Source organism: Apteryx mantelli, chromosome 3 (assembly GCF_036417845.1).
Source record: "Apteryx mantelli isolate bAptMan1 chromosome 3, bAptMan1.hap1, whole genome shotgun sequence".
In the NCBI taxonomy this organism is placed as follows: domain Eukaryota; kingdom Metazoa; phylum Chordata; class Aves; order Apterygiformes; family Apterygidae; genus Apteryx; species Apteryx mantelli.
The window spans coordinates 136,454,672-136,469,567 of NC_089980.1; the positions used below are offsets into that span (position 1 = coordinate 136,454,672).

The window sequence follows — 14,896 nt, forward strand, 5'->3', positions numbered from 1 at the left end:
CTCTAGATATTTACTATGCCTAAAAAATCCACAGTTCACACTCTCCAGGTCTTCTCTGCAGACTTTGCTAGCTAACGTGACAATCCTTCATGCCAGCAGGTGTTATACAGAAATCCCAGAATAGTGCCGCAGACAAATGTTGTCAGATGCTGAGAGCTTCTGGTGAGCTCCCACCCCACAGCTGGTGGAGTTTGCTTTTTAAAAAAGTGATTTTTTTTCCAAAAGAGATGGTGGAGCTGAATAGACATTTTTCCACAGTGTTTTTGGTTTTGATTAACATATTTTAAAATAAGTGCTGCAACAAAAATTTTGAGAAAAGTAACTGATAGTTTTCCCTGCTTTCTTTTTTTTCTGTGGAAAAGAAATCTGGGAAAAAAGCAACAACTGAGAAAATCATGAAGATTACCTTTTGTATACTTACTAATTTTTCCCATCTAAAAATGCTTGTTTATTTTTAACAGCTGAAAGTCAGGAAAAACTTCCTTCTAATAATATTTGTGAATAGGATAAGAAAATATTATTTTCTTCATCACTTCAATGTTTAACTAAACTGTTCTCATAATTTGTTTTTTTTTTACTCATTTCCTTCTTTGCCAGTTGAAAAAGGAGAAGATATAAAATAAAAAGTCCAAAACAAGAAAACGTATAAAACAAATTCTTTTTTAAGCAACTGGAAATCAGAATGGAACAAAAATGTCAAAACTGAAGCAATTTTTTTTTTCCATATGTTTGAGAAGTTTTAGCAATATAGAGTCCAGCTTGCCTGGCAATAAGTTTTGAGTAAAAAAGTTTCATGCAAAAGTCTCTTTGTGAGACTCAAGATATTTTATATTTTCCAGCGAGCTTTTGCTGCGGAAGCCAATAGACACAAGACAGTGAGTGCCGCGTAGCATCCATCTCTGACCTTGTGTGGGACAAACAGGCAGGTCACAGACACACAGAATATTTGCACAGGACCTCCAAAATTTGCTGTGTGCTTTTTAAGGGAAAAGAGGGATATAGCCTATTCCCAGTCCCAAGAACTGATGCATGGGGGTGCCCAGAAACGGGCTTGTGGCTAGCAAAAATTTTGGCAGCGCAGTTACATTTGTACCCTGGCAAGGCGAGGGATAGACACCAGGGCATCAAATGGAGGAAGGCAGAGACGAGCCTGGGCCATGAGACTCCTTTGCCTGCTCCACCTCGTCTGTGCTGAATGCATCTTTCCATCTCTCCTCGTGACTAACCCAAGCCAAGTGGATGGTCAGAGCCCTTCTTGTTGTAAAAGGCAGTATTTTACCCAAGCTGTCTGTTTTACGGCCCTGACTCACTGAGCACAGCACATTATCGTTTTGTCCTCAGCGAGAAGGTCAGTGTGTAGCTGCAGAGAGACAGAAGGTTATTTCAGGAACCTTCAGAGGTGCAGTTGAGGTGACATTTCAGCTTGTGAGAGCTGGATGCAGGCACAGATGCTCCAGCACCAGCTGTTGTCGGTGCAGATGTGATGTACTTCTGCCCACTGATCTGCACCGGCACCAAAGGTCTCAACTCCAGGGGCCTGTCCCACCTCCGCTAACGCTCCAGCAGAAATCCCCCATGCCCAGCCTTCAGCAGGAAGAAACCAAAGGATACCAACAGATTTACACCAGCCGAACCAGCCGGCGTTATAGACATACCGCAAAGAGCAGATGTCATGTTTGGGGAAGGTAGTAAAAGGAATTGATACTTCATAGAGGTTCAGCCTCAATCCATGTGGGTGGGACGTTTCAAAGAGCCAAAAGGACTTAGGCTCTGAGCGGCAACAGGCCAACGGACCTGCCCTGCTGGGCTCTTCCGAAAATCTCACCGCAGAGCCCTGCTCAAGCAAAGCTTCTGCTGGCATTTTGGTGACAGCTTTGCGGTGGAGATGAAAGGATGTGACTATATGTCTTATTGCTGGCCTTTCTTCAAATGAGGCTAGAAAATGTTTCCCAGAGAAGCAAGCCATTGAGCTCTGCCAACAATCTCAGCGAGGCCAAGGTCCAGCAGAGCTCGACGCTGGTCTTCACTGACCGTGGGGTTTGGGGACCCGCCTTGCCCCTGTGCCCTGCTTGTCCTGAGTCTCCAAGGTAGTTTTGACAAGTGCATTCGTGTCTTCTGCAACAGGGATGTGGATGACACAGACAAACGGCTATAGGATTGCATGGGCGGGCGTGGGGGAAAAACAAGACAGACTCTAGCAGAAAAGCAGAAGTCTCGTCTTATAATTTGCCTCACCCCCATGAAACTGTGCCATGGAAAAAAAGCTTAAGACCTGAGCAAGCCAATAGTGTTTCACTGAGAGGGCCGCTCCAAAAACCCCCCCAAGCCCAATGAAATCACAAAATGACCCCCCCTTTCCATCCGGACTGTAGTGTGGGTCTACCAAATGTATTCATGGTTGACCAAGATTAGATATTTCACTTCATTCTAAAATTTAAGAATGTCTTTTTTTAAAAAAAAGAAAGAAAACACATTTCAAAAGGAAATGGCATTAAAAAAGACCTTTAAAAAATGTATTTTTAAAATGCGGATATAGACAGTTATGGAGGGTTTTAAATGCTGAATTTCTCTTTGCATGTTCTCCCATATGAGAATTACTGAAATCAACTCACTTTGGGCACAATAATTTAATTATTCCAGATTTGCACTTTTGCATTAGTGAAAACAAAAAGGTTCCACTGCAGATTTCCCCCCTGTTCTAGGCACTTCCCAGACACATTAAATGCTCCAGCAGTTTTCTTTTCCCTCAACAAGATATCTCTGTTACATTTCCTGACCTGGCACTCCTGGATTGCTTTGCAAGATGCAGAGCTGGAGAGTTACTGAAAAACTTGGTTAGATCAGCTGCTTAAATGGGAATGAAGGAGGCTTTGCTACCTAACCGTTATCTATGCTGCTGTTTTTTATTTTTGCTGGGTTTTGGTCAAGGCTTTTTTTTTTTTAATTTTATTTTTAAGTCTCTAAATGATTAGCGGCTTTGTTGCTAGGAGGTGGTTAGAAGAGAGCTTTGAACAATAACAAGGATGTGCTGTGCTATAAACAGCACCAGTCATACAGAAGGCCTGTCTGAGGCAGGAGGTGGAGAAAAGACCACTGTCCTGTAGCAGGATGTGGCTGCTGACGTCCAGATGGAGACCCCCTCCTGAAGGAGGGAGGACAGTGAGACCTCCAGCGATATGCACATGCTCTTGGGTCTGCAGCTAACATCAGTGTGGCTCTTATGGCCAAAACTTGCTCCGCGCTAGGGACAAACAGGCTGCATGGGGAGGAATTACAGAAATGCAGAAAGTGCCTGTAAAGAGCTGGAGAGCCAGGAGCAAGAAGCATCATGGTCTTTGCAGGGGAGCAGGCAGATGTCTGTGTCTTGCACATTGCACCCTGGCTAGAGGAGTAGAGAACTGGGGATATCTTATTGGCAACGCTCAGATCCCACCCAGACCCTGGTCTTTGTCAGATGGAGACAGCAGGTTGGATTTGTGCTCACGTTAACGCATCTTTCAAAGACTCTGGCTCGTGTAAAAAGTCTTCCAGGGAGCGTGAAGAGCCCTTCAGAGCATCCCCCAGGAGCAGTCGGGCTCCCCAGGGAATGTCAGCCCAAGCTGGTGTTGCATTACTGCAGGTCCCAGTCCCAAGCATAGCCAGCGTGGCCAAACTGCCCTCTGCAGGAGCTGTCCTCTGCCACCCAGTGTCCAGGGGACCAGAGAACAACTCCAGAGCAGTGCTGTGCTCCTGTGATTTACCCCTCAGCAAGGGGTATCCACTGCAGAACAGAGACTGGGGTCTGCTGGGTTATTTGGGGATCTCTTATTTGCTATGATCAAAACCTGGCCGTCTTGTTGTTTCCATTGCAACTTAAGTCTGTTCCAAACCTTCGGTCTTTCTTATGCCCTACTTTCTCACTGCAGCAGATGATTCTGACCCAAGCAAACAAACCCAACAGCAAATCCAGTTAGTTCAGGCCTAGCCAAAAAGCTGAGACACCCTGTTGGAGATAGCTGTGGGGACGGCTGGGGGTAAGAGCACACAGATTTCCAGGCCCTTGAGTTTAAGCAGATGCAAAAAGTTTCCTGACAGGGGAGGTGGGGGGGGAAAGAAAAAGAAAAAGATAATAAAATCTTCTTGCTCTCTCCAGGAGTAGAAAACCAGCTGCCTGCTGCCAGAGTGGTCGTTTGCTAATCAAAACATCTGTCTGGAGGAAAAATGGCTGCTTACATTGAGCATTGCGCCCTGCTGGAGCTTGGCAGATGCTTGGCTGAGCTGCAAGAGGCTGCGAGCCAGCAAATAAAGCCATGGCCCCGTGTCCCGGCGAGGTAAGAGCAGGCCTCCAGGTCAGGAGGGCAGATTTCCCTTCCTGCCTCCTTTAAACAAGCTTTCCTCATTAATTCACCCCAGATGTGGCATCATCCAGGTGGCACGCCTGCTTGAGACAGGTCTACAGGACCTGAACTCCTGCAGCACAGGGACGGGGAAAAACCGGGACGGGATGCACTGGAGATGGGAAGGAGGAGGATGTGGCTGGCAGAAGTGGGTGAATCTCTTTGGGAAGGGGTTGCTCTGTGCCGGGTATGTGTCTGCGGTTCTCCAGCTGTGAGAGGGCTTATCGCTAGGTTGCATTGCTCGATCGCAGTTTCAGCGGTGGCCAGAGCTGACATTTCAACCCAGATGTATCTGCTGTTTAAAGTGGGCACGAGCCAAACTTGCTCATGGATGAGTTTGGAGCACACTGGGGAGAACCACTCTGCACAGGCCACCCCTGACTGTGGTCTAAGCCCTATGGAAGTGCATTCAGGACATGCTTGCTTGGCCAAAATCTGTGATGCTCTGTCTCACAGTACTTTGTGGGCACACCACAGTGGCCTGTAGGGATGTGGGGAGGGCTTGGCCTCCTGCTAGCCACGTTCCAAGAGAAGCAATGAAGTTGGTGGCAGGCTGGTGCTCAGGCATCTGTTGCCCTCAGAGACTCCCTTGGTCTTGGTGGGCTTGAATGGCAGGAATGAGGCTCCCTCCCATCGCCCCCAGATGAAGCAAAGGGCGGTAGGGAAAGACGTACATCTCCCCTCAGGACTGGATTTTAGTGGCTGCTAGGTAGTGCCCCATCATCTCTATGCCCCATGGGTAGGGGAAACAGGGCAGGGCGGCATGCAGAGCGGAGGGGAGAAAGGAAGAAGATAGACAAAAGTCTGTTGGGCTTCTCTCTACCCGCAGGGAAATGTGCAAGGCAGTGGGTTGTTCCCTGTTTGCGCTGTTTCCTAAGCAACTGCCACTGGAGCCATGACCAAGGATGGATGAACCTCTGGTCTGACCCATGACAGATTCTCTATGGGGCTGAGGGCAGAGGTGCTTGCAGAATTTCTCCGGAAGATACCCCCAGTTCACACCTCATCCACCTCATCTGTGGGACTAAGCCCTGACTATTTTGAGTGTCACACCCTCAGATTTCAGGAGCAGTCTGATTTTGCAGATGCTTTTAATGGACTTTCTTTTTTTAACCATGTCTTTGTGTCATAATTGAATCTTCTCTTCCCCCCAAGGATTCTTTGCTCTATTTTGAATATCAAAATGATCCATTTAGGAGGGGGCGTAAGTTGCACTTCCCAGAGAACCTGGCCAATCAGAATAACAGTGAGAAGAGCAAGAAACACAAAGAGAACCCAGATACAAAACCCAGCAAAACCCACAGACAATTAACAGCTGTCATTAAAAACAGCTACAATGACTGTGAATGGGTGGTGTTTTCACTATGCAAATCACCACATTTTAGGAGACAGCTGAATAAACTGGCTTTACAATGATCTTTACTTTTTGTGATTATAAAAGACCTTTTTAAATGAAATGCATTTTGTTCCAACCAGCCCCGGCCCTCTATGAACTCACTCAACTATAGCATTGAGGATGTAGAGTGGTCTGACGAATGAAGACCTGGACAGGGACTTGTGGGTGACTCTGGGGAAGTTGCTTTCTCATTCTGCCTCAGCATGTTCAACAGGGAAAGAGAAACATGTCTGTCTTAGGAAATAAATATTTTATAAGACCCAGGATTTATTTCTACAGATTCCTGAGGCTTCCCACAGGGTGCATAAAGAATTGGCTTCTCTGGGGAGTTTTCAATGTATATGACACTGACATAGGGACAGTGGTACAGACCTGCTGGGTCACCATTTAGTCTTCTTAAGCTGTTGCAGGGACTGTGTCCTAAAAACCACCACATAAACCTCTGAGGGTGATCGAATGACGTAGTTTTTACATTATGTCGGGGGGCAGGAGGGGAGGGACTCCTGGTCTTAGAAATCTTGAGACTGAAATGATCTCATGAGCTCATACTCCAGCTACTCTTACCGAGAAGGACAAACACAAGTGAATATCCGCTGAGTGTGATGCACAACCTTAAAGCCAACCCACATGTTGGTGATGTTGTTTACAGAAGGAAAGGCTTCACGGGATGACTCGAAGCAGAGGTCATCAAAGCAGAGAACTTCTACTAGCCACATGGGTAAGACCCAAGAACTAGACACGGGGGAGAGCTGACTGAGGACATGACGCTGTGTGAGATGGGACTGGAGAAGGCAGCTTCAAGGCTGCTCCAAGATACATGAATGTTGTCCTGGCATTGCTAATGGGACCATAGAGTGCCATCCCCTTTGACATTTGCCCAGAAAAGCCACACCGGACACATGGCATGAAAATTAGCCTCTCTGCACATCACTAAGGCTCTGAAATGGCTCTGTGCTCCTGACAGAGGAAGGAAACCCTGTGGTGGGCTGCAAGCCTGCGGGCCAGTGGCCTGGGCCCGAAGCAGGAGTCGGCATGTGTCTAACTTGCTCTGGGGTCATGCCATGCCCCTCACCTTATAGCTGCCTATGTGCTGGCACAGGATTGAGTCAGCACAGGGGATCTCTGGAGGCAGCCAGAACTGACACCCTCCCCATTGCCCCGTTGCGCAGGTGTGCTGCAGAGGCAGGTGGCCGTTTGCATACAAAAGAGATACAGAAATGAGGAAGTCCTTGCAAACAGATTTATCAAACTTCTCCATCCCCAGCCTTTTGCTGGCTCAATTCTCCTCTAGACAAGGACAGGGGAGAGGAGAGAGACCCAGAGGCAGTCAGGGTCGGGGAGGACAGTTTCATGGAAAGCTGGAGGGCCTTGAGCTTTAGAGTGGGACCTCATTCTTTGGTGGAGAGCTCATCTGAGGTACCTGACCACTCTTTGCTAAGCGAGCCTCACTTCCTATTCCTACGAAAAAGGAAGTCGCTTTTTTAGAAAGCTGCTTGCCGTCCACCGCTGAGGTAGGAAGGAGGAGTTATTACGAAGTGCAGCAAAGGCTTAGAAATAAACTAGTAACTGCCAAGTCATCTTGGGAAACTAGGTGATAGCACAGTGGTTCCAGACAGAAACCCCTGCTTCTGATTTGAGACACTCCCTGTTCTTAAAATGGGGAAACCCAGCAGCAGCAGCCGAGCTGCTGCAAAGACTCTTTCAGGGACTGCCACAGTTAAAATGGCTGAGAATTGAGAAGTTTGAATAAAAGAAATAGATGTGGTGCAGTCCTAGCTATTGCATTGCAGGGAGGTTCTTCTGGTACCCTGGTTGGGCGCGTACCTTTTGCTGTTGGGCCTCCCCTGTTGCCTCCAGGCTGGTTAGATAAGCCGGTGTCTCTGTCTCGTGGCTCTGAGGTGAGATCCTGAGTCAAGAAGCCCGCACAGCGAAGGCCTTTCTGCAACTTGCTTTCTCAGCAATTGCGAAACGCTAGCCCGGGGCTGTCCTTTGAAAGCAGGTGGAGGGAGAACACCGAGAAAGTATGCGAAAAAGAGAGCTAGAAAGAGAGAAAGTCTCTCATGTATGCAGCTCCCAGATCACTACAGATGGGCTCCACCTGCCCCCACTTCCCTTGTCTAAAACTGCAAGCTCTAACCTCACCCATTTGAGTAGGGTCTGTCCGGCAGTGTTTTCCACCTTTTTTTCAAATGTAGATCCCCAGATGCTCTTCAGTAGCTTTGCAGGCCTCCACAAGACCTAGCCAGTCCCTAGGACAGCTTTTCCCCACTGCATTTTACAGTCTCTTATAAGCGGTGCACAAAGCTCAGAGGTCCAGCCCATGGGGTGAACATCACTCTCATAGAGGGAGAGGGGCTGCCCTAAGAAAGGTCTCTAGCACCTACCATTCTACGGACCGTGGAGAGAGCCCAGCCTCCATCCAAACGACCCAGAGTCCACCACGGTGATCTTCTCAGCCAGACATCCACGCTGGTGGGCTGACTGCAAAGTCTCATTTTGCGATGGGGTTGCCGTCTCCTGTCCTTCTCCACGCAAGGCACATCAGCAGTGATGTCAGGCAGTGACGGGGGAGTGAACAAGAGTTTCCATTTCTGGGTGGGAAAGATGACCCCCCTCCCAGCCCTCTGACTTCACGCAGGGTTTCGCTGCAGGCTCGGCATAGCAGGAAGGGAGGCGGTGGGGAGAGGAACCCACGCCTGCCAGGGATCACTGCTCAGACCTCCAGACTGCAGCAGGGGCTTGACATTTCATGAAGTTTACACTGAGTAAGAGTGTCCCCATTAAGGCATCTGCTCCCGAAAGGAATCTGACCTTGGTTTGAACACACCAAGAGGGATGAACACACCTCTCCCTGCTGGCCCCAGGGGTTGCTTCCCTACACCCTGCCAGTTCAAGTGGCGCAGACATGCCACAGAAGGCTCATTCCCTCCGGACATTGTTCTTATTGTCTGCCACAGTCAGGGATCTGGGTGAGAGAGACCTTTGCTTTTGTCCCGCACAGACATTTTTCCTCTTCCCATTCACTCCCTGGTAAGAGTGAGTGCCTAACTTACCATCTGAACCGTCCTGTTTCCACTCCCCTGGCAGATAAAAAACCTGTTTAATGTCACATACTGCTGCTCCTGGAAAGTGCTTATGCATTATAACCAACCCACAAGTCTTGAGCAGTTAGATTTTCTGAGCTCTCCAAGGCAACATCTCTACTAGTCAAATAAACAGTATCAGGGTCCGTTCTCTGCTTCTGAGGCTAGCAGGCACAGTGTGGTCTGGTCACCTTTCAAAACAAGGTGGTTGCATCCAAACTCCTTGTAGTCCCATGCAAACTCTTGCTTGTGCCTGGGAAAGTCCAGCTTGAGAGCTCAGGCTGTGCTGCTCGTCTGCCAGGACACGAGGATCCCACTGAGTGTCTGCTTTCCGAGAGACAGGTTGTTCCTCTATGCCAGCCTACAGGTTGTCCCTCTATGCCAGCTGTCAGGTTGGCCCTAGATTTACTGCCCTAAATGTGTATAGGATGATATTTAGATGCCAATTCCTTGTGTAGCCACAGTTACCAGGCCACCCAGGGGACCAGGCACTGCCCTGGGCTTTGCAGGGTGGTGAGGGGCTCTCTGCAGAGTGTGACTGTATGTGCTTGTATAACTATTATTATTTATTGATGAATCCTGTGGGCACTGCAGTGCTGTCTATAGGGACTGGGATGAAAATGCAGCAGTGGCTTTGGCTGGTGGTAACGGGGGGGAGAGGGAATTCTACCAATAGGACAACAGCAGAGATTTTGTCTGGCCCCCGTTACGAAAAGTCTTTTTGGAGGGAGATGGCAAGCTTCTTTTCTTTTTCTCACACACACAGAAAAAGAAAACTAATGAGGAGAAATGCAAATATTTTAAACAGGCCCCTTTTTGGTGGCTTCATAAAAGCATGAACTTCCACCGGCCAGAATCAGTACAACCACTTGCAGAAAATAGCCACTGGAGAAGCACTGAACACAGCCCTCTGCCCTGGGGCAGGATCAGCCCTGACAAAACCTTACCCGCAGGAGCCTTTTCTTGCTCCCCGGAGCCTGCCCTCACTGTGTGTGACGGCGCTGACTCTTCTCTCCTCCCCACACCAGTCCTCCACGCCAGGATCTCTCCATCCTGCTTACACCATGCATATTCTGGCTACTTGCAGCAGCGAGAACCTGGCTCGCTCTCCCTCATTTGATGGAGTGAAGGACAAAACACTGTTGGGTTTTTTTAGCCCCTGCTTGTTTGAAATTAGAAGATGAGCTTGACTTTCAGACTCAAAAATGGGATTCAGACTTCCTCAAGGTGCTCGATGAAGACAGAAATGTGAGAGAATGAGGCCAAATATTGCAGCCACTTCAATTGCAGAAGTCATTATTTGTGTCACGGAAGCGATGGGGCTGATTTGCTCTCAGACTACCTCATCTTTGATCTAGTCTAATTCTATCACATTGGCGCCACAAGAAGTCTTATTTCCTTGGAGTTTCTTGCTTTGCTGATGTTCAAACTCTCACTAACATCAGCAGGACAGGCATGATGGGTTTATGCCCGCACAGCACTGGGTTTACACAATCAGGATTTCTTCCCACCTGGCTAACATCTCTGTTGTAAACGGTCCCATGGTCATGATTCCCTTCCGTGCGCAATTGTTATTTATTGGCAACTCACCCAGAAACTTCTACTCAGAACGTTTTTTTCCACTTTCCCCCCAAATTTCCAGGAAAAAAAAAGAATTGTGTGGAAAATCAAACTCTTGAAAATGTTCTGTCACAAAAAAAACCACGTTGACATTTTTCACAGGAAAAAGAGTAATTTCCCGTGCAAGCTTGCTACAGTAACGTCTCAAGTGGCTACATTCCTCTTCCTGTGCTTCTCAAACACTGAAGGCCAAATAGGTAAGAGACAACAGTGAAAAACTCTGAGGTAAAAGTCAAGCTGGAGCTTTTATCTAAGTTTCTCCGTTTGCTTGGTATGGCCTTAGTTCTCTCTCCTTCCATCCCATGTTGCTGATGATTTTCTGCTTATGCTTGTTCTTTCTATAGACCTCATATAACCTGTACTCAAAGCCCGTTTCTCAAACATCATCTCCCCATACAGCCATTCTGAGACGTCCTGCCCCGTTTTCTCAGTTCCAAGCAATTCAGCTCTCCCTTCACCCTCAGCAGTCATTCACATAAACGCAGATGCCATCGTGGCTCAGGTGTTGGGTAGGTCTGGGCTTAGAGAAGTCCCACAACTTCTTAGCTCCTCTGCCAATGGCATTTTGTCAGGGTTTTCCTTTTCCCACCCAGGAGCTTCATTGAGAAGAGGGGTATTTTCTTACGAAGACATCTTGTGTGACCTGATGGTCCTTATCCATGCGCCTCCAGAGCATGGGGAAGCACAGCGGTCTGAACGACTTCGAGAAAAGGGGAGGCTGTGAGCTTCTGAATACAAGGATATACTGTAATGTAGTAGACAGGGACCCTCGTGAACCTGGGGTGTGGGGCCAGGTGCCTGATTTACCCTTTGGTCATAAGGACCCTTCAAAAGACGGCACAAAGAGTTTGTTCCTACAGCCTTCATCCACCAAGAAAAGTTGTGCATTCAACCATTGGTGAGGCAGTCCAGATATCCAGACAGCTGAGTAATTTACTCTTCACCCCTCAGGTAGCAAAGAATTCCGTTGTAAACCTTGTGTTTTCCGTTTCTGCTCTGTCTCCTACATGTCTGGCATGCTGTATTGACAGGACCCTGAGAGGTTCTGCACACTGTTATTTGATCAGTAACAGATTTACTGTTTTTCAGAGGAGCAGAAATAATCTGTGAGATGCAGTCAAATTTGGAGAATATTTTCAGAAATGAATGAATAAAAAATTGTTAGGGAGAAAAGAGAGATTTTAAAAGCCTGTTTCACTTCAGAAACAACAGGATTGCAGAAATGTAGGACTGGCCCCTAGAAGGTCACTTCATCTGTCTGGTGGCCCTACACCATTTCTGAGAGACTATCTAGTTTGTGCTTAAAAGCGTTCGGTGATGGAAATTTCCACTGCTCCCCAGACAGTCTATCACAATACTCCAAATCCTGTAGCCTTAAAAAGATTGCCTAATGGTCAGCACTGATTTCCCTCGCTGAAAGACCTACAACTGCTTGTCCTGTCCGTACTCACCATGAAGTTTATTCCCTTTCTCTTTACAGTGGCTTTTTAGCTACACTTCTCTCTCCTCTAAATGAAGCAGCATTGTTTCCTGCAAACCTTCCCCATTGATCACACTTTCCACACCTTTGCTCAATTGTGTGCCTCTCTTTTGGGAATTTTAAAATTGGTTTTGGAAGTTTTAATAGGCGAGCTTGCAATGTTTTCCAAGGTAAAACTAACTTACATTAGAAAAGGCGAAATTACTCCAAAAGAAACCCCAGAAATACTGTTCGTCAGGTCAACTGCAACATTTCAGCCTGAGCTGAACAAGTCTTTTCAGATCAGGCATTTTCTTGAAGAAAAAATTATAAATTATAAATTATAAATCTATATTTTATTTCAACACAAGGAGTTGCTGTCTTTTGACTTGCGGGGAGAGGGCTGGCCAATGTAATGAATTCACCTGGATTTACTACTGATATGGAGGACGGACTGACCTGACAAAAGCACATGGCTTGTCCAGCATGAAATACTAAAGGTCTGGTTTACATTTTTCTTGTACGCAATGCGCTTCAACATTTATTTTTAAACAATAACCATGACCATGTAGATCCTGTTTCGTTACAGGGATGTACTTTCCTTTGAGCCTCATGGTGACTTCCAGTGGCGCAGTCAGCTCTTCCACACCCAGTAGCAGGACCCCAAGGCTATAAGCTGTTGCCAAGAGCTCTGGCAGTGGAAATTATTTCTTTTTATATCCCCTCCGCTATTTCTTATCTCTGCTGCTTGCAATGTGGTGCAGACCTAATGAGAAAGCTGGCTTGCACCACATAAATTGAATCCGTGAATGGAAACTTTGAGGTTGCCAAGAGCTTGTGCAGGAGTTAGTTCCAGGGACCCCTTGCAAAATTCTTGCCCATGATTGAACTCTGTGGGCCTGCAGGAAACCGTATTGACTTCAGGGGAGCTCACCCACATGGAGTCAATGCTTGGTTGCCTCCTAAGTCTCATGAAGCGTGGAAGAGCAGCAAGGAAACTCCCTTTTTAGCATAGAGAGAATGGAAAGAATGAGAGGAAGGAAGGAAGACAAATAATGATGAATAGTATGCCCAAGTGCTTCTACTCTGCTGTGACTCCTAGGAAATTCACAGTGACGTATTTCCAGTGTTGGCTCTCCAAGATAACACTGGGGTATCGCTGGCGAAGAATCCCCCCTTTCCAAAAGACTTGTCCTCACTTTTAAACTCAATCTCAAGACCTCTTTGGACTTTTTGTTGTGCTCATAAGGGTGCCATGGAGAATTAAGGGCTGGAAAGTCAATGAAGAGAAAGGAGTCTCAAAGCAGGAATAAAAAATAACAGCTGGTATCCCTGTCTGAAATGCACACAGCCCAAACTGTGCAGAAGCTGGATGCTTTGTTTTTTTCTTTGCTCAGCCTGCGTTATCATGGACTTATTTAATAGGCGCTGAGGAGCACATCACCTCTGATGAAATAGAAATGCATGCAAGAACACCCCATTTCTGATTAGGCAGAACATGCAAAGTCATTAGAAAAGCATAAAAAGAAAAATCAATAGCCCCTTCGCAAAAAATTTCACCTGACTCTTTCTTGGGTCTTTCCTCCTCCACCATAAAATTCAGCCCTCAGCTGAATTCAGGTGCTATTTTGGCAGAACAAAACAAGAATGAGCCAAATATTTTTTACAGATTTTTTGGCATCAATATCATTATAATGTTCTGGGATGTCCAGGAGAAAATATGAAGTATAGATAAGAAATCACAAGTTCTACAGTCCCCAAATCTTATAAAGATTACTGAAACCCTGACAAAATGACTGATCAGCACTAATAGAGCATATTAATGAGGATGCCTTTGATACCCTGCAGCTATCCATTTTTCTCCTTATTTTCTAGCTGCTTACTCTTCTCCAGCATGTACAAGTCTGTACTGCTTGTGAGTGCTCTGTATGCAGTAGGAACCGATGCTGCTGAGAGCATATGTTTCTTGTCCCGATTTTGTACTGTTACTCACATCCCCTTTTTTAGATCTATAATCAATTCAGTCTCATGGCAGCTCGACAAGATAGACAACAAACACCCCCATTTCACAAGTGAGATAACTAAAGCACCATGACGGGCACTGACTCGCCAAACATCCCTGGCCGCAAAGCACGGAGAAAACACCTGAGACGGTCTGAGATGCAAACACCCCACAATGCTGCAATGACCCTTCCCTCCGAGAAATCACACAGCAAACAAGGCGGCTCCCAAATTATCCAGGCTCCCACTTAGAGCACTGCTTTGATGGGAAGGGAATTTGAGCCAGGGCTAAACTACAACCAAGACTGAAAGTTACGGAGGTTTATGTAGACTTTGCATGTCTGGGGATGGGAAGTCCCTGAGGGAGAAGCAAAAAGTCCTTTCTTCTTACAACTCCAGCGTGCTAGAAGCTTTGTCCACAATTAGCATTAACCTGCTGCTGGTCCTGTCAAGTGGACTGAAGGAGCCAGTGGTTGAGAACAAAATGATCATCTCAGAGCAGACGAACAGCTCCAAAACTATCCAGCCCATCTGTGGGGCAAAATGGAGCAAGGACCCTCAAAGCCAAATGTGCCGCAGCATGGGAGTTAAAACCTCGGCCTTTCTCTGCAGCGTATGCAGCTGTCCAGGGGTTCAGCTCAACAAGCATTGCCCGGATCCAGAGTATCCACCTCCCCTTAAATTCAGAATTGGGGCCCTGATTTCAGTTTTTCCCTTTTCTTTTCTTACAAAGGAATTCATCTGGAAGAAAGTCATTCACTCCGGCTATTTAAAGGGCTTTCATCTACTTTCATTCTTCAAGGGAAAGAGGTTGATCTGTGCCCAAGAGAAGGAACCTGCCAGGTCAGCTTGTGACTTAGAACGTGGCGGTGTCTGAGTAAATCTGTCCCAGCTCAGAGAGTACCCTGATTTCAGCATTGAGATGCTCCACCAGAAAGAAAGAAGAAAATGCACCCTGCCT

The 14,896-nt window shown here is 46.9% G+C and overlaps 1 protein-coding gene across 1 annotated transcript in view; it reads right to left on the reverse strand.

Moving 5' to 3' along the window:
• BLK (BLK proto-oncogene, Src family tyrosine kinase) overlaps positions 1–14,896 on the reverse strand; it is a 46,595-nt gene that overhangs the window by 31,440 nt on the left and 259 nt on the right. The window lies entirely within an intron of this gene.